This window comes from Haemaphysalis longicornis, unplaced genomic scaffold, assembly GCF_048455015.1.
Source record: "Haemaphysalis longicornis isolate Haplotype H1 unplaced genomic scaffold, Haemaphysalis longicornis Haplotype H1 scaffold_2, whole genome shotgun sequence".
NCBI lineage: Eukaryota > Metazoa > Arthropoda > Arachnida > Ixodida > Ixodidae > Haemaphysalis > Haemaphysalis longicornis.
The window spans coordinates 106471155-106495166 of NW_027526295.1; the positions used below are offsets into that span (position 1 = coordinate 106471155).

At 51.3% G+C, this 24012-nt stretch overlaps 1 long non-coding RNA gene across 1 annotated transcript in view; it reads left to right on the forward strand.

Moving 5' to 3' along the window:
- Positions 1-607: 607 nt before the first annotated feature.
- The window catches only part of LOC144167286 (uncharacterized), a 45194-nt gene continuing 21789 nt past the window's right edge, over positions 608-24012 (forward strand). The window contains exon 1 of the long non-coding RNA XR_013321921.1: positions 608-705. This is a non-coding gene — a long non-coding RNA (uncharacterized LOC144167286). The remainder of the gene's footprint in view (positions 706-24012) is intronic.

Consider the following 24012-nt stretch of genomic DNA (forward strand, 5'->3'; position numbering starts at 1 on the left):
GTATTGAGAGACTGCAACACTCGGTTTTCTGCAGAGTGTGGAAAGAGTGTGTAATTGGTGTTTGTTCTTTGATAGCAGCGATGATTATTAAGGGCATGTACCAAGTTCAAACCTTCCCCGCCTACCAATTTTCCAAGATGTTCAATTCCACCACCATAAATCCTTTCAAAGCAGCAAGGGCCCCTTCATTTTAAATAAAATATCTTTGCATTTAACAATGTTACGCAATAAATATACAGCATACCAATCCTTTCTTATATTTTGTCAGTGCACCTGCAACTTAAAAGTTCTGTTGTGAGTCAAACAGACAGATAACGTGATTTTTCCCTATTTTATGTATAGTTTTGAGGCACAAATATCCCCTTCAGCGGGATCGGAACGCATCTCTTTTAGGGCGGAATTCATAGGTAATATTTCCTCGAGAAGTCACAAGGATTTAAGACGTGGCTTAGCAGTTTATTTTTGTACGAGGTTTCCCCTTTGCTATCAGAAAATAGCACTGTACTTATTCTTGTTCGAGTAACGTCAACACCATAATGCAGCCCAGCCGTCGTTGAACTTCTGATCGACATTCTTCCGTCTTAGTGGCATTTTAAAAGCGAGGCGTAATATAAATAAAACGCAGAGAATATTTCTTTAGCACACAAGCAGCTGCTTTACCCGGACATTGACACCTTGTACCTAGCCACGTTGGACCTTGGAACGGTGAGTTCTTGTTGCGTGTGTACAAAACGAATGGTGAAAAACACTGAGCTTCCGAATGCAGCTTGGGCTAGAAAGCTTCACACTAGCTTCTGTTCTTTTGAATAGTTGTGGTGCTGTAGAATTCCTCTTGCTTATTTTGTGGGTGGGTCCTTTGCTCAGAAGAAAATGAATAACATAATACCTATAAATCTTATTAATGTTTACATCGGCGGTCGGTCGTGCCCACGGCAAATGAAAAAACGCGCCCTATATTTATATAATGAGCAAATTGCGAGGGCGGTGTCACTGGTTTTTATTTTGATAACGCCGTAAATTTTTATTGGAGGTAGGCGAGTAGGGAAAGGTTTAAAATTACTTCCCTCGGTTTACAGCGCACTTGGGTCTGTACAAGCATATATGTATTATATGTGTTTGCGTAGGCAATACATTGACTTATTTGGTGAAAAAGTCTGCAAAACTGCCTTTATATTTACACACAATCGTTAGTGTAACACTCAAATGTGTAAAAGTGTTCATATTGTTTTTACTAGAATCTATTGATATTGGTTTTTATTTTCTCCGCTCGCGGCTTATGAGAGCAGTTGCATCATTCATTTACACATTGTGCATGCATTAACGATTGTGCATCTTTTTGCTGGGTTGTTAACTAGGTTCATGTTTTGCGTGCTGTCTTACTTTCAACTTGGCCTCAACTAGCTTCGGCCATTGGCCCAACATTTTGTTGCATATTTGTAATGAACAAACGTATCTAATAAACATGAAATGAAATGAAATGAAATGTAAATGTGGCCGACATGACTTCGCTGCCTCTCCGCTGCACATAACCCGCCGCGGTGGCTCAGTGGCTAAGGCGTTGCGCTGCTGAGCACGAGGTCACGGGTTCGATTCCCGGCCGCGGCGGCCGCTTTTCTGATGGAGGCGAAAAGCAAAAACGCCCGTGTGTACGAGATTTCGGCGCACGTTAAAGATCCCCAGGTGGTCTAAATTAATCCGGAGCCCTCCACTACGGCGCGCCTCATCGCCTGCGTTGCGTCGTCGCGTTAAACCCGAAGATCAATCAATCCGCTGCACATGACGCGCCTGCACTGGTGGCACTTCCCCGAAACCGCCATCACAGAGGAAACAGACTCTGCCGATGTGACCTTGCTGTTTATACTAAGCATGACGCCGAACGGAAGCAGCAATCCTTATGACCATGCCCTTTTACTCCGCATCGGTAGCATGAGACAGTACCTGCACGGCCGTTGTAACCGTGGTCTATGGCCGGTTTCTTGGGAGATAAGATTGGCTCCCAACGAATGTACGCTTCCCTGAGTGGTGTGGCTTACAGTTTTTGCTGGCCGTTTTTGACAGTCCGCTGGGCTCCGATCGCAAGCCGGAGCACCACAGCGCATGCATGTCGCGCTCCGGTGCAAGCGGTGTTACCGGAGCAGTGACGCGTAGTTACCACTCTGAAAATCGAACGATTCCGGATTCATTACCCCTCATCGAGATGCCGGAACAGAATCAAAATAAAATGGCGATTTTTAAACGAGAGCGCCACCATTGCTGGCGCCTTCCGGCTACTAATTACTCTATGGTTGCATTTTAGAAGCTTGTTCGTACTCCAAATTGTAAACAGTGTATGTCACGGTTTTACATAGCCCTAACAACCTCCTTTTTCCGCCCTGGTTAGCAGTTTGTACTGTACAAAAAAGTGTTTTATCTCTCACAGGGGCTTCCAAGTATGCACTTAGGGGGCGTGAGAAGCAACACGGGTTTCGGAAGAGCTGTGTTGGAGCTAGACCAGAAAAAATGTGCTCGAAGTTAGCGGTTTCGGAAGCCCTAGTTGCTTGATATTGTTGCTTCATTCTTGTGGCTGTCTTCGTCATTTTAGTGCAAAGGCGTCAGAGCCTTGATCCCTTAGTGAAGTACCTACTGCATGAAACTGCATCTGCGTCATGTTCACTGAATACTCATTTTCACCAATTTTCTGCCTCTCCACATTGCTTCGTTTTTATTATTCTTCTTCGATTACTACAAAAATAAAACGTGAAGTCACTGGACCTACAGTAATTGGCCTGTGAGGAAATATTTTCATACCTTGTGAGCAAATTTAGCTCCAAATGTGGTTTCAAAATGTAGCGTTGTAGGTTTCAGTTGCTGTTGCTGATGTCACAAGGAGCTCTTAGTCGCTGGAGTGAATTCCGTCCATGCCGAGCACCGCTGGCTGCATGCCCACAGCAAAATGCCTCCAACAAATGAACACGGGTTTCGTCCCAGTCTCATCGGAGCGGATTGTCGCGTCTGGCTAGTTGCGTCGTTAGGTTGGGTCTTCGGGCTATGGCAGCATTTTTGAGGCATAGCTTTCCCTGTTGTACTAGGCGCCATGTTACTAGGCCACCAGTCGTGGGAAAGCATCCAGAGGAGAGGGTGGCGGAGGAGAGGAGGGTTAAACGGACCCTGAAAGGCTTTTCTAACCCACCAGATGAACTGGCGCAATCGTTAGGCTGGGTGGTCAACGTCGTCTGTGCCAAGTATAACATTTTTAAGTGCAGCGGAAAGCTCCCACTTTTGTTACAAGGTTTGTTGCCGCATTCCCACCCTTTCCTGCATATTTTTGGGCTCCGCCATCTTCTTCTGTGTACGCCATCGATTCTCCCATGCGCGTTACGAGTCAGACATCTTGCGACTGGACAGCTTCTTCTCTTACTTCCGGCGAAGAGAGGCATCGTCTGTTCAGAGTCGAAGGGTGGCGGGCGCGTTTGGTTAATTAGTGCTTCCTGCAGCATGCCTAACGGAATACTGTACGTCCATATGTATATATATATATACATATATATAGATACGGGACGAGGGACTCAGTAAGGACACATATCAAGGTTGCAGTCGTCATTGCCAGTGCTATTCGGCTGTTTCCGAATTATGTAATAGTGCCGAATGACGTTTGTGTGTCATGTTTCTTTGATACAGTGATAAATGGGCGAAAATATAAGTCGAGAAAAAAGACGTTCCACGTCTCCCGCGGTGGTGGAGGGGCGGCGCTAGTTGACCGGCCTCAGAGCACTTGTGAATATAAGCCCCCCTCTAAAGTCGAGAGAGGAGCCGCTGCGGGGTAGCGTAATTGGTTAACGCACCGCACGCGTTATGCGGAGATGTGGGTTCGACTCCCGCTCCCGGAAACAACGGCAGATTTTTTCTCCACTTATATTTTCGTCCATTTATCACTGTATGAAAGAAACATGACAAACAAATGTCATTCGGCACTATTACATAATTCGGAAACAGCCGAATAGCACTGGCAATGACGACTGCAACCTTGATATGTGTCCTTACTGAGTCCCTCGTCCCGTATCTTTCTCTTCTTCTACATGCATTACGAGGGCTCTGGCTCCAGCAGTTCGGAAATGCGAATTGCTAACCCCGACCTCCGACCACGTCTTACGTGGCGGCCGCTGGGAAAAAAGACGTTCCACGTCTCCCGCGGTGGTCGAGGGGCGGCGCTAGGTGACCGGCCTCAGAGCACTTGTAAATATAAACCCCCCCTGTAAAGTCGAGAGAGGAGCCGCTGCGGGGTAGCGTAATTGGTTAACGCACGCGTTATGCGGAGATGTGGGCTCGACTCCCGCTCCCGGAAACAACGGCAGATTTTTTCTCCACTTATATTTTCGTCCATTTATCACTGTATCAAAGAAACATGACAAACAAACGTCATTCGGCACTATCACATAATTCGGAAACAGCCGAATAGCACTGGCAATGACGACTGCAACCTTGATATGTGTCCTTACTGAGTCCCTCGTCCCGTATCTTTCTCTTCTTCTACATGCATTACGAGGGCTCTGGCTCCAGCAGTTCGGAAATGCGAATTGCTAACCCCGACCTCCGACCACGTCTTACGTGGCGGCCGCTGGGAAAAAAGACGTTCCACGTCTCCCGCGGTGGTCGAGGGGCGGCGCTAGGTGACCGGCCTCAGAGCACTTGTAAATATATACCCCCCCTGTAAAGTCGAGAGAGGAGCCGCTGCGGGGTAGCGTAATTGGTTAACGCACGCGTTATGCGGAGATGTGGGCTCGACTCCCGCTCCCGGAAACAACGGCAGATTTTTTCTCCACTTATATTTTCGTCCATTTATCACTGTATCAAAGAAACATGACAAACAAACGTCATTCGGCACTATTACATAATTCGGAAACAGCCGAATAGCACTGGCAATGACGACTGCAACCTTGATATGTGTCCTTACTGAGTCCCTCGTAAGGACACGGGACGGAGCAAGTAATAGACGACACAAGTAATAGACGACACAGCGCTTGTGTCGTCTATTACTTGCTCCGTCCCGTCTTCCGCGCTGTTTTCAAACGATATGACTTACTGAGTCCCTCGTCCCGTATCTTTCTCTTCTTCTACATGCATTACGAGGGCTCTGGCTCCAGCAGTTCGGAAATGCGAATTGCTAACCCCGACCTCCGACCACGTCTTACGTGGCGGCCGCTGGGAAAAAAGACGTTCCACGTCTCCCGCGGTGGTCGAGGGGCGGCGCTAGGTGACCGGCCTCAGAGCACTTGTAAATATAAACCCCCCCTGTAAAGTCGAGAGAGGAGCCGCTGCGGGGTAGCGTAATTGGTTAACGCACGCGTTATGCGGAGATGTGGGCTCGACTCCCGCTCCCGGAAACAACGGCAGATTTTTTCTCCACTTATATTTTCGTCCATTTATCACTGTATCAAAGAAACATGACAAACAAACGTCATTCGGCACTATTACATAATTCGGAAACAGCCGAATAGCACTGGCAATGACGACTGCAACCTTGATATGTGTCCTTACTGAGTCCCTCGTCCCGTATCTTTCTGTTCTGCTACATGCATTACGAGGGCTCTGGCTCCAGCAGTTCGGAAATGCCAATTGCTAACCCCGACCTCCGACCACGTCTTACGTGGCGGCCGCTGGGAAAAAAGACGTTCCACGTCTCCCGCGGTGGTCGAGGGGCGGCGCTAGGTGACCGGCCTCAGAGCACTTGTAAATATAAACCCCCCCTGTAAAGTCGAGAGAGGAGCCGCTGCGGGGTAGCGTAATTGGTTAACGCACGCGTTATGCGGAGATGTGGGCTCGACTCCCGCTCCCGGAAACAACGGCAGATTTTTTCTCCACTTATATTTTCGTCCATTTATCACTGTATCAAAGAAACATGACAAACAAACGTCATTCGGCACTATTACATAATTCGGAAACAGCCGAATAGCACTGGCAATGACGACTGCAACCTTGATATGTGTCGTTACTGAGTCCCTCGTCCCGTATCTTTCTCTTCTTCTACATGCATTACGAGGGCTCTGGCTCCAGCAGTTCGGAAATGCGAATTGCTAACCCCGACCTCCGACCACGTCTTACGTGGCGGCCGCTGGGAAAAAAGACGTTCCACGTCTCCCGCGGTGGTCGAGGGGCGGCGCTAGGTGACCGGCCTCAGAGCACTTGTAAATATAAACCCCCCCTGTAAAGTCGAGAGAGGAGCCGCTGCGGGGTAGCGTAATTGGTTAACGCACGCGTTATGCGGAGATGTGGGCTCGACTCCCGCTCCCGGAAACAACGGCAGATTTTTTCTCCACTTATATTTTCGTCCATTTATCACTGTATCAAAGAAACATGACAAACAAACGTCATTCGGCACTATTACATAATTCGGAAACAGCCGAATAGCACTGGCAATGACGACTGCAACCTTGATATGTGTCCTTACTGAGTCCCTCGTCCCGTATCTTTCTCTTCTTCTACATGCATTACGAGGGCTCTGGCTCCAGCAGTTCGGAAATGCGAATTGCTAACCCCGACCTCCGACCACGTCTTACGTGGCGGCCGCTGGGAAAAAAGACGTTCCACGTCTCCCGCGGTGGTCGAGGGGCGGCGCTAGGTGACCGGCCTCAGAGCACTTGTAAATATAAACCCCCCCTGTAAAGTCGAGAGAGGAGCCGCTGCGGGGTAGCGTAATTGGTTAACGCACGCGTTATGCGGAGATGTGGGCTCGACTCCCGCTCCCGGAAACAACGGCAGATTTTTTCTCCACTTATATTTTCGTCCATTTATCACTGTATCAAAGAAACATGACAAACAAACGTCATTCGGCACTATTACATAATTCGGAAACAGCCGAATAGCACTGGCAATGACGACTGCAACCTTGATATGTGTCCTTACTGAGTCCCTCGTCCCGTATCTTTCTCTTCTTCTACATGCATTACGAGGGCTCTGGCTCCAGCAGTTCGGAAATGCGAATTGCTAACCCCGACCTCCGACCACGTCTTACGTGGCGGCCGCTGGGAAAAAAGACGTTCCACGTCTCCCGCGGTGGTCGAGGGGCGGCGCTAGGTGACCGGCCTCAGAGCACTTGTAAATATAAACCCCCCCTGTAAAGTCGAGAGAGGAGCCGCTGCGGGGTAGCGTAATTGGTTAACGCACGCGTTATGCGGAGATGTGGGCTCGACTCCCGCTCCCGGAAACAACGGCAGATTTTTTCTCCACTTATATTTTCGTCCATTTATCACTGTATCAAAGAAACATGACAAACAAACGTCATTCGGCACTATTACATAATTCGGAAACAGCCGAATAGCACTGGCAATGACGACTGCAACCTTGATATGTGTCCTTACTGAGTCCCTCGTCCCGTATCTTTCTCTTCTTCTACATGCATTACGAGGGCTCTGGCTCCAGCAGTTCGGAAATGCGAATTGCTAACCCCGACCTCCGACCACGTCTTACGTGGCGGCCGCTGGGAAAAAAGACGTTCCACGTCTCCCGCGGTGGTCGAGGGGCGGCGCTAGGTGACCGGCCTCAGAGCACTTGTAAATATAAACCCCCCCTGTAAAGTCGAGAGAGGAGCCGCTGCGGGGTAGCGTAATTGGTTAACGCACGCGTTATGCGGAGATGTGGGCTCGACTCCCGCTCCCGGAAACAACGGCAGATTTTTTCTCCACTTATATTTTCGTCCATTTATCACTGTATCAAAGAAACATGACAAACAAACGTCATTCGGCACTATTACATAATTCGGAAACAGCCGAATAGCACTGGCAATGACGACTGCAACCTTGATATGTGTCCTTACTGAGTCCCTCGTCCCGTATCTTTCTCTTCTTCTACATGCATTACGAGGGCTCTGGCTCCAGCAGTTCGGAAATGCGAATTGCTAACCCCGACCTCCGACCACGTCTTACGTGGCGGCCGCTGGGAAAAAGACGTTCCACGTCTCCCGCGGTGGTCGAGGGGCGGCGCTAGGTGACCGGCCTCAGAGCACTTGTAAATATAAACCCCCCCCTGTAAAGTCGAGAGAGGAGCCGCTGCGGGGTAGCGTAATTGGTTAACGCACGCGTTATGCGGAGATGTGGGCTCGACTCCCGCTCCCGGAAACAACGGCAGATTTTTTCTCCACTTATATTTTCGTCCATTTATCACTGTATCAAAGAAACATGACAAACAAACGTCATTCGGCACTATTACATAATTCGGAAACAGCCGAATAGCACTGGCAATGACGACTGCAACCTTGATATGTGTCCTTACTGAGTCCCTCGTCGCGTATCTTTCTGTTCTGCTACATGCATTACGAGGGCTCTGGCTCCAGCAGTTCGGAAATGCGAATTGCTAACCCCGACCTCCGACCACGTCTTACGTGGCGGCCGCTGGGAAAAAAGACGTTCCACGTCTCCCGCGGTGGTCGAGGGGCGGCGCTAGGTGACCGGCCTCAGAGCACTTGTAAATATAAACCCCCCCTGTAAAGTCGAGAGAGGAGCCGCTGCGGGGTAGCGTAATTGGTTAACGCACGCGTTATGCGGAGATGTGGGCTCGACTCCCGCTCCCGGAAACAACGGCAGATTTTTTCTCCACTTATATTTTCGTCCATTTATCACTGTATCAAAGAAACATGACAAACAAACGTCATTCGGCACTATTACATAATTCGGAAACAGCCGAATAGCACTGGCAATGACGACTGCAACCTTGATATGTGTCCTTACTGAGTCCCTCGTCCCGTATCTTTCTCTTCTTCTACATGCATTACGAGGGCTCTGGCTCCAGCAGTTCGGAAATGCGAATTGCTAACCCCGACCTCCGACCACGTCTTACGTGGCGGCCGCTGGGAAAAAAGACGTTCCACGTCTCCCGCGGTGGTCGAGGGGCGGCGCTAGGTGACCGGCCTCAGAGCACTTGTAAATATAAACCCCCCCTGTAAAGTCGAGAGAGGAGCCGCTGCGGGGTAGCGTAATTGGTTAACGCACGCGTTATGCGGAGATGTGGGCTCGACTCCCGCTCCCGGAAACAACGGCAGATTTTTTCTCCACTTATATTTTCGTCCATTTATCACTGTATCAAAGAAACATGACAAACAAACGTCATTCGGCACTATTACATAATTCGGAAACAGCCGAATAGCACTGGCAATGACGACTGCAACCTTGATATGTGTCCTTACTGAGTCCCTCGTCCCGTATCTTTCTCTTCTTCTACATGCATTACGAGGGCTCTGGCTCCAGCAGTTCGGAAATGCGAATTGCTAACCCCGACCTCCGACCACGTCTTACGTGGCGGCCGCTGGGAAAAAAGACGTTCCACGTCTCCCGCGGTGGTCGAGGGGCGGCGCTAGGTGACCGGCCTCAGAGCACTTGTAAATATAAACCCCCCCTGTAAAGTCGAGAGAGGAGCCGCTGCGGGGTAGCGTAATTGGTTAACGCACGCGTTATGCGGAGATGTGGGCTCGACTCCCGCTCCCGGAAACAACGGCAGATTTTTTCTCCACTTATATTTTCGTCCATTTATCACTGTATCAAAGAAACATGACAAACAAACGTCATTCGGCACTATTACATAATTCGGAAACAGCCGAATAGCACTGGCAATGACGACTGCAACCTTGATATGTGTCCTTACTGAGTCCCTCGTCCCGTATCTTTCTCTTCTTCTACATGCATTACGAGGGCTCTGGCTCCAGCAGTTCGGAAATGCGAATTGCTAACCCCGACCTCCGACCACGTCTTACGTGGCGGCCGCTGGGAAAAAGACGTTCCACGTCTCCCGCGGTGGTCGAGGGGCGGCGCTAGGTGACCGGCCTCAGAGCACTTGTAAATATAAACCCCCCCTGTAAAGTCGAGAGAGGAGCCGCTGCGGGGTAGCGTAATTGGTTAACGCACGCGTTATGCGGAGATGTGGGCTCGACTCCCGCTCCCGGAAACAACGGCAGATTTTTTCTCCACTTATATTTTCGTCCATTTATCACTGTATCAAAGAAACATGACAAACAAACGTCATTCGGCACTATTACATAATTCGGAAACAGCCGAATAGCACTGGCAATGACGACTGCAACCTTGATATGTGTCCTTACTGAGTCCCTCGTCGCGTATCTTTCTGTTCTGCTACATGCATTACGAGGGCTCTGGCTCCAGCAGTTCGGAAATGCCAATTGCTAACCCCGACCTCCGACCACGTCTTACGTGGCGGCCGCTGGGAAAAAAGACGTTCCACGTCTCCCGCGGTGGTCGAGGGGCGGCGCTAGGTGACCGGCCTCAGAGCACTTGTAAATATAAACCCCCCCTGTAAAGTCGAGAGAGGAGCCGCTGCGGGGTAGCGTAATTGGTTAACGCACGCGTTATGCGGAGATGTGGGCTCGACTCCCGCTCCCGGAAACAACGGCAGATTTTTTCTCCACTTATATTTTCGTCCATTTATCACTGTATCAAAGAAACATGACAAACAAACGTCATTCGGCACTATTACATAATTCGGAAACAGCCGAATAGCACTGGCAATGACGACTGCAACCTTGATATGTGTCCTTACTGAGTCCCTCGTCCCGTATCTTTCTGTTCTGCTACATGCATTACGAGGGCTCTGGCTCCAGCAGTTCGGAAATGCCAATTGCTAACCCCGACCTCCGACCACGTCTTACGTGGCGGCCGCTGGGAAAAAAGACGTTCCACGTCTCCCGCGGTGGTCGAGGGGCGGCGCTAGGTGACCGGCCTCAGAGCACTTGTAAATATAAACCCCCCCTGTAAAGTCGAGAGAGGAGCCGCTGCGGGGTAGCGCAATTGGTTAACGCACCGCACGCGTTATGCGGAGATGTGGGTTCGACTCCCGCTCCCGGAAACAACGGCGGATTTTTTCTCCACTTATATTTTCGCCCATTTATCACTGTATCAAAGAAACATGACAAACAAACGTCATTCGGCACTATTACATAATTCGGAAACAGCCGAATAGCACTGGCAATGACGACTGCAACCTTGATATGTGTCCTTACTGAGTCCCTCGTCCCGTATCTTTCTGTTCTGCTACATGCATTACGAGGGCTCTGGCTCCAGCAGTTCGGAAATGCCAATTGCTAACCCCGACCTCCGACTACGTCTTACGTGGCGGCCGCTGGGAAAAAAGACGCTCCAGGTCTCCCGCGGTGGTCGAGGGGCGGCGCTAGTTGACCGGCTGCAGAGCACTTGTAAATATAACCCCCCCCCCCCTGTAAAGTCGAGAGAGGAGCCGCTGCGGGGTAGCGTAATTGGTTAACGCACCGCACGCGTTATGCGGAGATGTGGGTTCGACTCCCGCTCCCGGAAACAAAGGCGGATTTTTTCTCGACTTATATTTTCGCCCATTTACCACTGTATCAAAGAAACGTGACAAACAAACGTCATTCGGCACCATTACGTAATTCGGAAACAGCCGAATAGCACTGGCAATGACGACTGCAACCTTGATATATATATATATATATATATATATATATATATATATATATATATATATATATATATATATATATATATATATATATATATATATATTTACATTATTATCACGCTTCTCGTTAAGACGCGTTGGCTGCGCCGACACGACAATGACACAACAACGGCAACGCCGACTTCCGACTTGGCAACCGCCTTCTCACGCGATGCCAACGCCGACACGAACACGTCGGCCGATCTAAAGTCCGCTGTGACTGTATGACTGGCTGGCTGACCGAAGACGCCAACGACGACCGAGCGGCCCAACTTTCATCGGGAATCGATGGAATGAGCGAAAACTGCGCCGAGGCAACATTCGGGCAGTAATGAATGCGGCTCTGTTCGGTTAGTTCGCAGAGTGTAATAAACATAGTAAGCTCCATTAGAGTTATATAGCTCAACACATGCGATCTATGGTTAGGCTTACGAGGCTTTGTCCGTTCGCTTTGGCGATAATTAGTTTCCCGGACTGGCAAACTGCAATTCGTGTGCGATCAGCAACGCTTGTAGAAAATATAAGCTCCGTTAATAGCGCAAGAAGAGTTACGGAAGGTTTATTAGGTAATAAGGAATCAATATTAACCAAAGTATTGAGCACAAAGCGTAAAATAAAAGCACGCCGAGCACTTTCCGCAGGGCGAAGTCGCAGTCGCAGCCGGAACAGTGCTGTTGCCGGAGGTTAGCTATGGTGGGGGCTTTAACGAACCTTACTGGGCAACTGTTATTGAAGAAATGTTCAGTAAGCCAGCCAGAAATCCCTTCAGTAATGTACAAAACATTAATTTGACACAAATGGCAGTTTTAAGTGTACTGTAAAGGTTATTTCAGCGCCACCTCCGATTAATATGTGGCGTAGTGGACTAATGAGCTCGCTCCCGTTCAATCAAAGCCACTGGTTCAAATAACGACATGTGTTGTTGCTTCTTTATGGGCTCCGTGCAGTAAAGTTTGCCGAGTGAGCGCAGCGCCATCTACCGCGCCTCCGCGCAACACTGGGTAGGCCGAGCCGCACCGTCCTGGCCGGCCGCCTGCTTTACGCACTGTGCACACGCCCTTGCAAAGGCGTCTATCAAGTGGTTAGGTGCGCTATAAGTGGCTTAAGTTTGCGGGATACGCTGCAACGGCAACAGGACGGAGTGTTATCGACTGAGATGCGTTAAAAGAAACAGCGCAGATGGAAGGGTACCGCCTTCGCTGCCCTGAATCGTCCGCGTTGGGAAGGCCTCACAGGCGGCACTTGCCTCCGTGAAATTTTTAGAAAATACAACGGCAATGACCACCAAGCAGGTGACATGCTGCTGTCAAAGTAAAGTATATCGGTTTGCCAGCTCTTAATACTCGTGAGCTTTCAATAAATTGGTTGGTTTCTCTGCTTTGTGCACGTGTCTTCCGCGGCGTTTATAATGAAAATTCATGCGGCACGTAACAGCCATATTTTAATTGTAAGAGAACTAATTGATGCCTGCAACATCCCACCCCTTTTTTTGAAAACATGATTGTTTTTAAACGAAGTAGGGCCGTGAAACATGGTCAAGTAGCCATTCGTTTGAAAATAAGCTGTGACAAAGTCGACATACCTACGTCAGTACAAGGTATAAAAGCAACGCATGTGGAATTTTTGCGCTGCAAATAAATGCTGTTCAATAAAACAAAGTCGTTTTAACGGCGCTCACAATAGCAACTTCAGAGAACAATAAAAAACAAACGGAGTTTATGATGATTCTAATATTTGGAGGCCCTGCGTACCCCGTAAAAAGGAAAAGGTAGTCTTAAATCGTTCACGGGCATTTCCTGGCGGGCTTGCAGCGAAACCCGTGTACGTTGTGAATGTATTCATGGAAAAGGAGACGGAAGGCACAGAGGTTGAGTCTTCCTTTCGCTCATGAGGCGATACTGCTTGACCTCGTACGCGGAGCAAGAAAACGTGCTCGCTCCGTGATCTCGGGGTGGGACGAACTTGCACCAGCGGAAACGAACTGTCAGGGTCGAGGAGCAGGACGCATTCTGGGAATGTTTGGCGATAATTCAAGCCGTGAAACTGAAAATCGTCGTCAGGCTCGTTTCCGGGCCACAGCGGCCGCTTTTCCGATAGAGGCGAAAAGCGAAAACGCCCGTATGTTCGAGATTCCGGCCACGTGAAAGATCCCCAGGTAGTCAATTAATCCCGATCCCTCCACTACGGCGCGCCTCATCGCCTGTCTGGAGTCGGCGGGTTGAACCGCACAATCAATCAATTGAAAATCGCCACCAGTTGGTTCGCAGTTCTCGATGCTTCCCACCCGCCTGATACACATTGGAGCCCGCGTATTTAAGGTAAATATACTTGCTTTGAAGTCAATGCTACTAGCACGTAGCGCAGCGTACAGACCGCACTACACCCAAAGAATCGATCCTGTGAGACGGAACATCGTACTCGCAAAACCACGGCGGTCTGATTTCAAGTATGCGAACAAAACGGCTTCTCTCCAATGCTGTGAACAGCTAATTAATTTGTGCTTTCTAGCGGAAACACAAATTCACTGAAAAAAAACTGTGTGGAAACGTGCGCACGAAATGCTTCACCTCCGTTCTGGCTATGCGTGGCACTGGGAATATCGCTTGCCCCCCTCCTCTGTACGCGTTAGTCAACAGTTCAGGCCTTCAGTCTATTCCTAGCCCGGTGCGGTAGAATTACTGCAGTATGTTTTAGTTAACATAAAAGTTAAAAATTGCGTATACTGCATTTCATCCGGTGCCGCCAATCAGGAGCGCAACCGAAACACGAGCACGCTGGCGAGCGGCGGCCGACCCAGTATTTTTCTTATTCCCCGATGGCGGCGCTGGGTGCCGCGGCTCAGTGTCGCCCTCTGTTCACTGCACGGCGCCTATTTCCGGCCTTTTAAGGGACATGGTTTGGGAATCGTATTCGCGAATCCAAAAGAAAATTTTTTGGTTGATAAGTGGAACTATCATATCAAACTTCAATGCATCGTGTAAGTCATAGGTACAATTCGTTTAGTTTTAAACCCGTACTTTTTATATAAACCGGCAATTGTACTTTCAGAGGACGAAATACTGATGTGTGTATTTTGTAAAATTGGTAAGTCTGTATACAGAGTAGACGTAGGGTCCTTTTATCCACTTCAACAAGACACAAGGTAGGCTGGGATGGTGGGAGGACGAGATGGGGGAGAATATAGCGTCGCGGTGGGTAAACACACCTTCCACGTATCGCAACCGGCAGCCCTGAGCACGTAAAAAGCGAACGCGAACGAAAAGCCTTTGCAGAGATAAAAGGGGCTCCAAGCCATCAGGAGAAGAGCGAGAGTGGAATGCTAATTGTTTTGTGAAATTATATGCACTGTAGACAAAAGGTGCAGGTGCCCAAGGGCCGACAACGCACACTACTCTTCCAATATCACTCGTAATATCACGTTAGCCCGGCGGAGGGACGAGGCGTCTGCACGTTCATCCGCAAAGGAATCACGTTCATCGAGCACCAACTCAAACACGGCCGCAGCAGGGTGGAGTACACCTTCACCGAAATCCTTCCAAGCAAACAACGTAAACGCAGCCTGTTCATCGCCAACATCTACAGTAACCCCAAGCACTACACACATAAATTCAAGACCCTATTACACACAGCCAGCACCCAGGCCAAAGACAACACTTTGCTGATCGGAGGGGACTTCAACGCCGCCCATCGAGCGTGGGGTTACATAAAGGACACGGCCAAGGGACGGGACCTGTTACAGGATGCCCTGGACCACTACTGTGCCTTGATAACGGACCGCGCTCATCCCACCCGCATAGGAAACTCCGTAGCACAAGACACCACACCAGACCTTACATTTATCAAGAACGACCACACGGGCAAAGCAACATGGCACAACACCGGCGTCGACCTGGGCAGCGATCACTACATCCTCGAAATTACGGTACCCAACCTATTCCGGGGCCACACCATTGCACACAAGTGGACGGACTGGGACAGTTTCCGTAAGGGACGTCCCACGACAGCACAAGATATCACAGACATAGAAACCTGGACGGCAGAGCTCCGCGATGCAGTGCAGTCGGCCACCAAGACCATCGAAACGGACGAGGACGTCGTTACCATGGACAGCCGCCTGGCCCATCTTATCGAGGCCAAACGTTCTATACAGGCGCGTTGGAAGCGGCAGCGGCTGAACCGGAAATTGAGAAAGAAGGTGGCCGACTTAAGCAGGGCCATTGAACACCACTGCAAGGTCCTGTGCCCTCAGCAGTGGAACGAAATCTGCAGCCGAGCTGATGGGCAAATGCACCGCGGATGCACCTGGAATCTAATTCGGCACCTTATAGATGAAACCAAGAACAAATCACACCAGCGCGACCGTCTGGCCCGCCTCATGCACACCGCCACACAACATCAAGGAAAAGACGCTGTTATGAAGATCCTAGAAACCAAGTATCTGCCGGACACGCCGACGGAAAACCACCCGCCGTACAGTGGGCTGCCCAACACGTGGCTCAACCAAGATATTACCATGTCAGAGGTACGGGTAGCGCTGCAGGAGCTCAATACCCGCTCGGAAGCCGGCCCTGACCTCGTTACCAACAAGATGCTGCGCAACCTCGATGATGCATCGATCGACGCCCTAACCCGTTACTTTAACGAATGCTGGCGGTCGGGCAAACTCCCTAGACAGTGGAAAACGGCAAGACCAATCCTGATCCCGAAACCGGGCAAACCACCGGATATTAGCAACCTGCGTCTCATCTCGCTCACGTCCTGCGTGGGCAAGGTGCTGGAGCACGTGTTAGCCACCCGATGGCAAGAATACTTGGAGAAGGAAGGCCTCTATCCAGAAACGATGATCGGCTTCAGGCACAGACTCAGCACACAAGACGTCATGTTGCAACTAAAACAAGAAATCATCGACAACAAGACACAAGACACCAAAGTAATTCTGGGGCTCGATTTACAAAGCGCATTCGACAAAATCAAACACTCAGCCATATTAGCCGAAGTATCAAGACTCAACATGGGGGTAACGAGCTACAATTTGTGGGATTCCACATTTCACACACTAGTGATTTCCCACCCCGCAGCCATCCGCGCTCAGCAAACATGCCTTGCGAGCGCCGGCTGCGGACGGGTCCGTTGTTTGCGGAGACAGACAGAGGCAGGAGGCGGCGAGGGCAAAACATCAATGACAGCATTTATTGCAAAGTGCAAATCAAATATACTGCATACAGACTAATCGTAGGCCATAACGGTAACATTGGGAGCGAGACATTAAACAACGCTAGAGATCGAGATGGTTCGACTCACCGATGGCATACCGGAGCAGCGGAGCGCAGCGCTTGCGAGCGCGATTGCAGTCTCCCAGCTCGCCCGGGCGCGTTCCCCAGGTCAGGACCAGCGCGCCGAAACGTCCGCGCGCTACCGCGTCCCCAAGACAAGAGAGCGTCCCCTCGTAATGCTACGTCCCACCAGACTTCGCCTTACGGTGGCGCTAGTATCGAGGAAGAACTGGTTCTCGGGTAAGGCAGAGGGGAAAAGGGTCAACGCTTCCACCAGGGCGAAAACAAACCGTCCGGTCGCTGGCGCCCTCCCGTATGGTTCCCGTCGCGTGAGCGAGGCGCGTGTGCACGCCAGCCGCAACGGGAAGCTAGCCAGAAAAGGGGTTCGCGTGAAAGTCGCGATCCCCACATCCCTCCCTCCTAAATTCCTTGCGTACGCCGGTGAGAGCTGACTACAGGACTAGAGGCGACGAAAAGTTCGTTCGTCGATTAAATCGTTAGTCACTGCATCGTGTTGCCTACGCCGGCTTCCACTCGTCCAATGCCACCGCTGGTAGTGTACCAGCAGGCCCGGTCGTCGCCCGCTGATGTCTGCAGGCGGGTAGCTCCGGGAAGAATCGCACCAGCCAACCCAAGCAAGCGTTGCTCAAGTGGCGGCACATCCGTGATGGCCCGTGGCCGCCGAGCGACCAGACTGCCGACTCTCTCAGCCAGGCTGGTGACGGCATGCCGCACCGCACCCCTTCAGCAGGCTCAGAAGCTCGCCCGGAACAGTAGACAGCAGCATAAACCCGTTCCGTCATGTGGTCCAAGCCGGGGTGGCTTAGCTGCACAAAGAAACTCCCCGCACCTTCAGTGTACGGCAGGAAAAATAGCTCTCCGATCGCACCGCCTTTGTGGCGCGATCCTAACGACAACTGCCGAGTTGTCAGCATTGCCATCGCTCTGTTAATGTCAACAAAGCCCAATAAATAGTCCAACCCTACAATGTATAGGGCAGGACAAACAGGCTGCAGTAGCCCTTTAATCCCATTCGTCACGTGGTTCGATGTCGAATATCACAATTGCCATGGCATCGGCATAACTACCTGCTTGTTAACGTAAACAAAGCACGCCAAAGTGTCCTAACGCTGCAGCGTGCAGGGTAGGGAGAATGTCAACTCGATTGCATCAACAATATGACACAATCTGACGGTTCAACTGCTAAGTTTGTCAGCAATGCAACCCCTCTGGAAATGTCAACAGAGCTAGAACCTGTTCTAAACCTATACGGTACAGGGCACAAAGAACACACACGGTCGCATCGACCGCCCGGCGCGATGCTTAACCACACAAATGCGAAAGCAGTATTTGCTCGCATCAGTAACACTTCGTTCACACACATGAACGCCGCTTGCGTAAAAATGCTGAAATACGTTTCAACACAGTGGCGCGTAGTTTACGTGAACAGAGCTTGGTCTCTCGAGCCGAACAAGAAGGCTCCTGCGAAGTTACAGTCAGCGGGCGCAAAGTTTGCCTCGCGTAATTCTCCCCGTCAGTGGAAGAGGGATGAGCCCCCCTTCAGTCCCGTCGCCCGCGTGGCGCGACAACAAAAACAACTACGCTGCGGAAAGCAGTTTTTCAAGCAGCGAGGGGTCAAAGCAAGTTTTTCCTGAGGCGGGAGAGATTCCTTTCTCTCGCTCGAGGCGATCAACAAAAGGGGGGGAACGCTCCATGCGCCTTTGCATTGTTCCCAAGGTCGTGCCTTCGCCGGGAGGACCGGCTGTGAAAGCCTTCGGGTCACTCACTTCGGCAAACGACCCGCATCCAAGAACACAACAAAATAAAACGAACCAAACGAAATAAACCCTGAACATGCCCGTACGTGCAGCCGTGAGGAGACATCTGCTTTGTTAGGGTCCTCGCTCGCTGCAACACAAGCAGCTTATGAGCGAACGGCGCCTACCGCATTCAGCGGTATCGGAGCGCCCGTGCCAGGCTGCAATACCAGCTAGCCTTTTGCGGCACACGTGGCCCGGCCACACGGCTCCCAGAGCCTCGACTCCCGGAGTCGACATAACGAAAGAAAACTCGGACCCAAATTGCAGCTTCTGTACACACTACCTTCGGGCTGACACAACGGCGCGGGCTCCCGGCCTCGCATGGATGCAAACTCGGAAACCCTCGTTTCCATAAACAACAACGTCCCGACAAAAAGTCGGAGACCACGTGTTAACTGCAGCGATGTCCTGCCATACACACGATTGCTGCAAATTCGGCGCTTAACAAATTAAAAACGCCGCAGCAATAAATAATTCGCCTCACTCTCAGGAAAGTTCGCCTATGCTAATAACTCGCTCCAATAAGTTAGGCCTGAAGTCTGTTGTCTGTCCTCGGATCGTCCGACGCCAGAACAAAGGATGCTGCCGTGCCTCCTGCTCGTCTCCGCAAACAAGGCCCCACGTTGGGGCGCCAGATGTGGGATTCTACATTTCGCACACTAATGATTTCCGACCCCGCAGCCATCCGCGCTCAGCAAACATGCCTTGCGAGCGCCGGAAGCGGACGGGTCGGTTGTTTGCGGAGACAGACAAAGGCAGGAGGCGGCGAGGGCAAAACATCAATGGCAGCATTTATTGCAAAGTGCAAATCAAATACACTGCATACAGAATAATCGTAGGCCATAACGGTAACGCTGGGAGCGAGACATTAAACAACGCTAGAGATCGAGATGGTTCGACTCACCGATGGCATACCGGAGCAGCGGAGTGCTGCGGAGTGCGAGCGCGGTTGCAGTCTCCCAGCTCGTCCGAACGCGTCCTTTGTGGCGCGTTCCCCAGGTCAGGACCAGCGCGCCGAAACGTCCGCGCGCTACCGGATCCCCGAGACAAGAGAGCGTCCCCTCGTCATGCTACGTCCCACCAGACTTCGCATTATGGTGGCGCTAGTATCGAGGAAGAACTGGTTCTCGGGTAAGGCAGAGGGGAAAAGGGTCAACGCTTCCACCAGGGCGAAAACAAACCGTCCGGTCGCTGGCGCCCTCCCGTATGGTTCCCGTCGCGTGAGCGAGGCGCGTGTGCACGCCGGCCGCAACGGGAAGCTAGCCAGAAAAGGGGTTCGCGTGAAAGTCGCGATCCCCACAAATTACATCGAAGACTTCTTGACCAACCGCACGGTGGAACTGCACGCCGGAGACCTCAAGCTACCTGAACGCAAGCTCGGCAGCATGGGTACACCGCAGGGTTCAGTCATCTCGCCGTTGCTGTTCAACCTCGTCATTATCGGGGCAGCGAGGGCAGTGGCGGCGACCGGCGTCCGGCACACGATCTACGCCGACGACATTACCTTGTGGGTGGCCGGCGGCACCGACGCCAGCATCGAGCAACAGTCGCAAGCGGCGGTTACCACCATCGAGCTGCACCTTGAAGGCGCCGGCCTAGTGTGCTCGCCCGCCAAATCGAGCAGCACCTTGAAGGCACCGGCCTAGTGTGCTCGCCCGCCAAATCCGAGCTGTTCGTCTTCACACCGCTACGAGCGAGACGGAAACGCGCTCCGCCTCGAGAGTGCGATCACATCAAGATTGTGACTGCATCGGGGCAACGCATTCCCGAAGTTTCCAAAATCAGGGTCCTGGGTCTGCTGCTAAACAAGAGCGGCCGCAACGACGAGACCATCAACAAGCTTACCACCAAGGCAATGGAAGCCATCCGGCTCATACACCGAGCCTCGACGCGACGGGCTGGCATGCGTGAAGACAGCCTCATGCGCCTCGTCCAGTCCTTTGTAATCAGTCACATCGTATACGTTGCGGCCTACCTCAACTGGCACGTCACCGACAGGACCAAGATCAACACGCTGATCCGACGGGCTTACAAGACTGCTCTGGGCTTAACGGAGACCACGAGTACGGCTCGGCTCCTGCAGCTCGGCGTCGATAACACCCTAGAGGAAATAGCCGAGGCGCAGCTCACCGCGCAAATGGAGCGCCTCTCTGCCACCAAGACGAACCGCAGTATCCTGGCGTCCCTAGGTTACAACCCGCGAGCTCTCAGCCGGCAACCGTGCGAGATCAGCGAGGAGGCGCGGGCCCACATCCACGTGGACCCCATCCCGAAGAACGTGCACCCCGAGTACAACCAAGAACGACGGCAGGCGCGGGCCAAGGCCCTCACCAAGCAACACGCCCAAGACCCGCACGCCCGGTACGTAGACGCTTCGGAATACGAAGGAGAAGGCTTTGCGGCAGTGGTCGTTGTGGCGGCTGCCGGGACCAAGACAACGGCAGCGAGCGTGCGGTGCACAGACGCCGAGGAGGTTGCCATCGCTCTGGCGACCTCCGAGGCCGAGTGTCGCACCGTGCTCAGGGACTCGAGGAACGCCGTGCGCAACTTTGCCAAGGGGCGAGTGTGCGCGCCGGCGGCCGCCATCATCGGCAAGCTCAAGCTCCAAGACCGCGGCAGCACCATCCGTATCAAGTGGTTCCCTGCTCACGCGGGCGAGTGTACATCCTCACCGAACCACAACGAGACGGCCCATTCAGCGGCGCGAGCGCTTACCCTCCGCTCCCCCGAGAGGGACCGTTCCGTGTGGTGGTTTGAAACCAAGGACCGAATGACCAGTTATAGCGAAGTTACCAAGCGTTATCGCCTAGCTCGACGGACAATGCCGCCTCCCCACCCGGCACTCAGTCGGGAGGAGGCCGTTATTCTAAGGCAGATACAGACCGGGTCACTCCCCGCCCCGGCAGTGCTACACGTGCTTCACCCAGAATTCTATCCGTGTGGTATGTGCAGTGTTTGTGCAGTGGGTTTGGCGGATCAATGGCACATCATGTGGGACTGCGCCAGGTTCCCGACTGAAGCTACCTCCAGGACATACCCGCCCGAACTTCAAAGTGCAGTGGAGTCTAAAGACAAGGACACTCAACAATGGGCCGTCCAGCAGGCCCGGGGTGCGCTCCAAAAGCACAAGCCTCACGACCCGCCACAAACGGGCCGAACTGGGGTATTGCAGAGTAGGGCATAACCCCGGGTCGACGCTTGGCCAACGTCACGACGAGTTAAACCGTCGGTTGCCGGCATCAATAAAGTTATTCCTACCTACCTACCTCTGTTGCGGTGTAGTTGCCTAGCAGTTGATAAACACAGTGTCGCGTAGGAGTTTGAAAGTAATGGGTGGGAGAGGGGAAAATTGAATGCTCGACGCACTCCAGAAAACGTTCCTGTACCGTACCGTGCAATCCTTCCGCTGCATTTTGTTACGGTTATGAATGTTTGGAACAGATCAGAATAACGAAATGGAATACTACAATTGCCGGTCTACGCGCGTGCGTCGCGTCACAACAACACAACCAAGCTAGACATTGGCAAGAACAAGCGGCCAAGTAAGCAATATATAAACAAACATAGGTTCAGAAAGCATGGACGTGCTCATTCTAACAAATTTTGAGGCGATTCCTTAGTCATGCGCTCAGATTTTTACACTCCCGTACGTCCCACCCCATTGCTTCTGTCAGCTTTCCAGCCGTGAGCGGAGTTAAGTATTCATAAGTAAAACGATAAAAAGGGCCAAACTGAACGCAGAAAGTCAGACCGCCTCGTCCCAGAGCAAGGCTGCGGTGCAGAATATCGCACTAAGGTCTATCGCACTAGCAAACGACGCCGCAACTGGATGTTCTTGCAGACGTCACCGAGAGCGAGGCGTCATGGGCAGTCAAGGTCGCGCTGTGCTAGGAGGTGGACGAAACGAGCGAGAATCTCGCTCGTTTGATTCATCTCCTTGCACCGCGGCGCAGGCCAAAATGCGCTGTTTTGATTTGCAATTACTCCGCTAGGATGATGTTTGCGTTCTTCCAAGATTCCGGTACACTTGCGGTCATGAGGCATTGCGTATACAGGTTTGCCAGTTTTTCAAGTACAATTTCTCTACCATCCTTCAAGAGGTCTATTGTTATCTGGTCCTTACCACGTGTTTTGCCCCCTTTCATTTCTTTCAAAACCTGCCTTACTTATTCGGTAATACTGAGCGCTACAAAGAGTAAAATCAAAACTAAGGCAGCGAAGAGACAATGGTGGGTGAGGGCCCTGCGTGCCCGACCCCCGTCATAAGCGTAAACGAACTACGGATGTGTTTGTGAGGTTTCTACCTCCACGCTCGGCTACGGTAGCGGGCAGCTGATACGTACGATTAGACAGTATATTCGGTAATGCAGAAGACGCGGCTACCAAGGGGAGTTTGTTTCTAACAGTTGCGACTCCAACAGTGCCATTGCATGCGAGTGCTTTGACAGCCCTCAGCTGCGCGACACCATGCTTTGCTTCGATAAGAATGTGTGGCCCTCTGCTCCAGTTGTCGAAACTTTTTCGTGGTTTGGCTGCTTTGTTTTTTGTGCACGTGGCTTGTACTTGTACACAAACATATCTAATTACTGAAGCCTTATTCGTCAGCTTGAAAGTTGGGGCACGCAATTTTGGCAGCAAAGCCTCATGTCAAAATTTTGGTCAGGTCCTGATGCATATAGGTTGCTCGTTCGTGGAAATAAACTGCCTGACCAAACTTCTTTCTTTTGCCGGGGCTCCCGTCTCGACATGGTTCTATCACTTTAAACGTCACGGCGCGTAAGTGATCTTAAGAACCGGTGACCCAAGTGCTTTAGGCCTAACAAATATAGCAGCCCCATACTTAATAACAGCAATTACGATAATGGATAGGTTAAATTAGTTGCATTATGGGGAAAAAAATGCAGAGCGCTAAAGCCGGGTCGTAAAACATCCACCAAAGTCTCTGTGCTCACGTTTATACTTGCACAAAAAATTAGGGGGTCATAAATAACGTACTGTATTGAGCGGATTGGGCTGAGGTAATCCCACTCCAACAAACAAGTGAAGTGGAGGTCTACCTGGAAGCGGGGGCGACTGTCCTACAGTGAATGCAAAACTGTTAGCGGTATTCCGTGACCCTGTCCTACCGTCTATCGCGTTTGTGTAGTAGCATTAGTGCTCAATGCTCTGCATTCTTTTGAAAACATTTACAAATTTCTAGTGCGGGTAAATGTGAGCAAGGTCTAACATGCCAATACTATATGAAGTAGCGGGACTCCGCTACTTATTATGCAGAAATGGGGAGTGTGCTGTGACACTGTCCCTTATTTAAATCGAAAGCTTTCGTAATGCGGCCGATGGTGCCCCGTCAAAAAGCGAGTGCCTTTCCCCATAGGCCGGTTGGTCTGCTGAAAAGCTCTTATATAGCCTTCCATTGTGTAGAAATGGTTATTTGAAAATCCCGAAAAAAAAAACGGTCCTAGATAAGA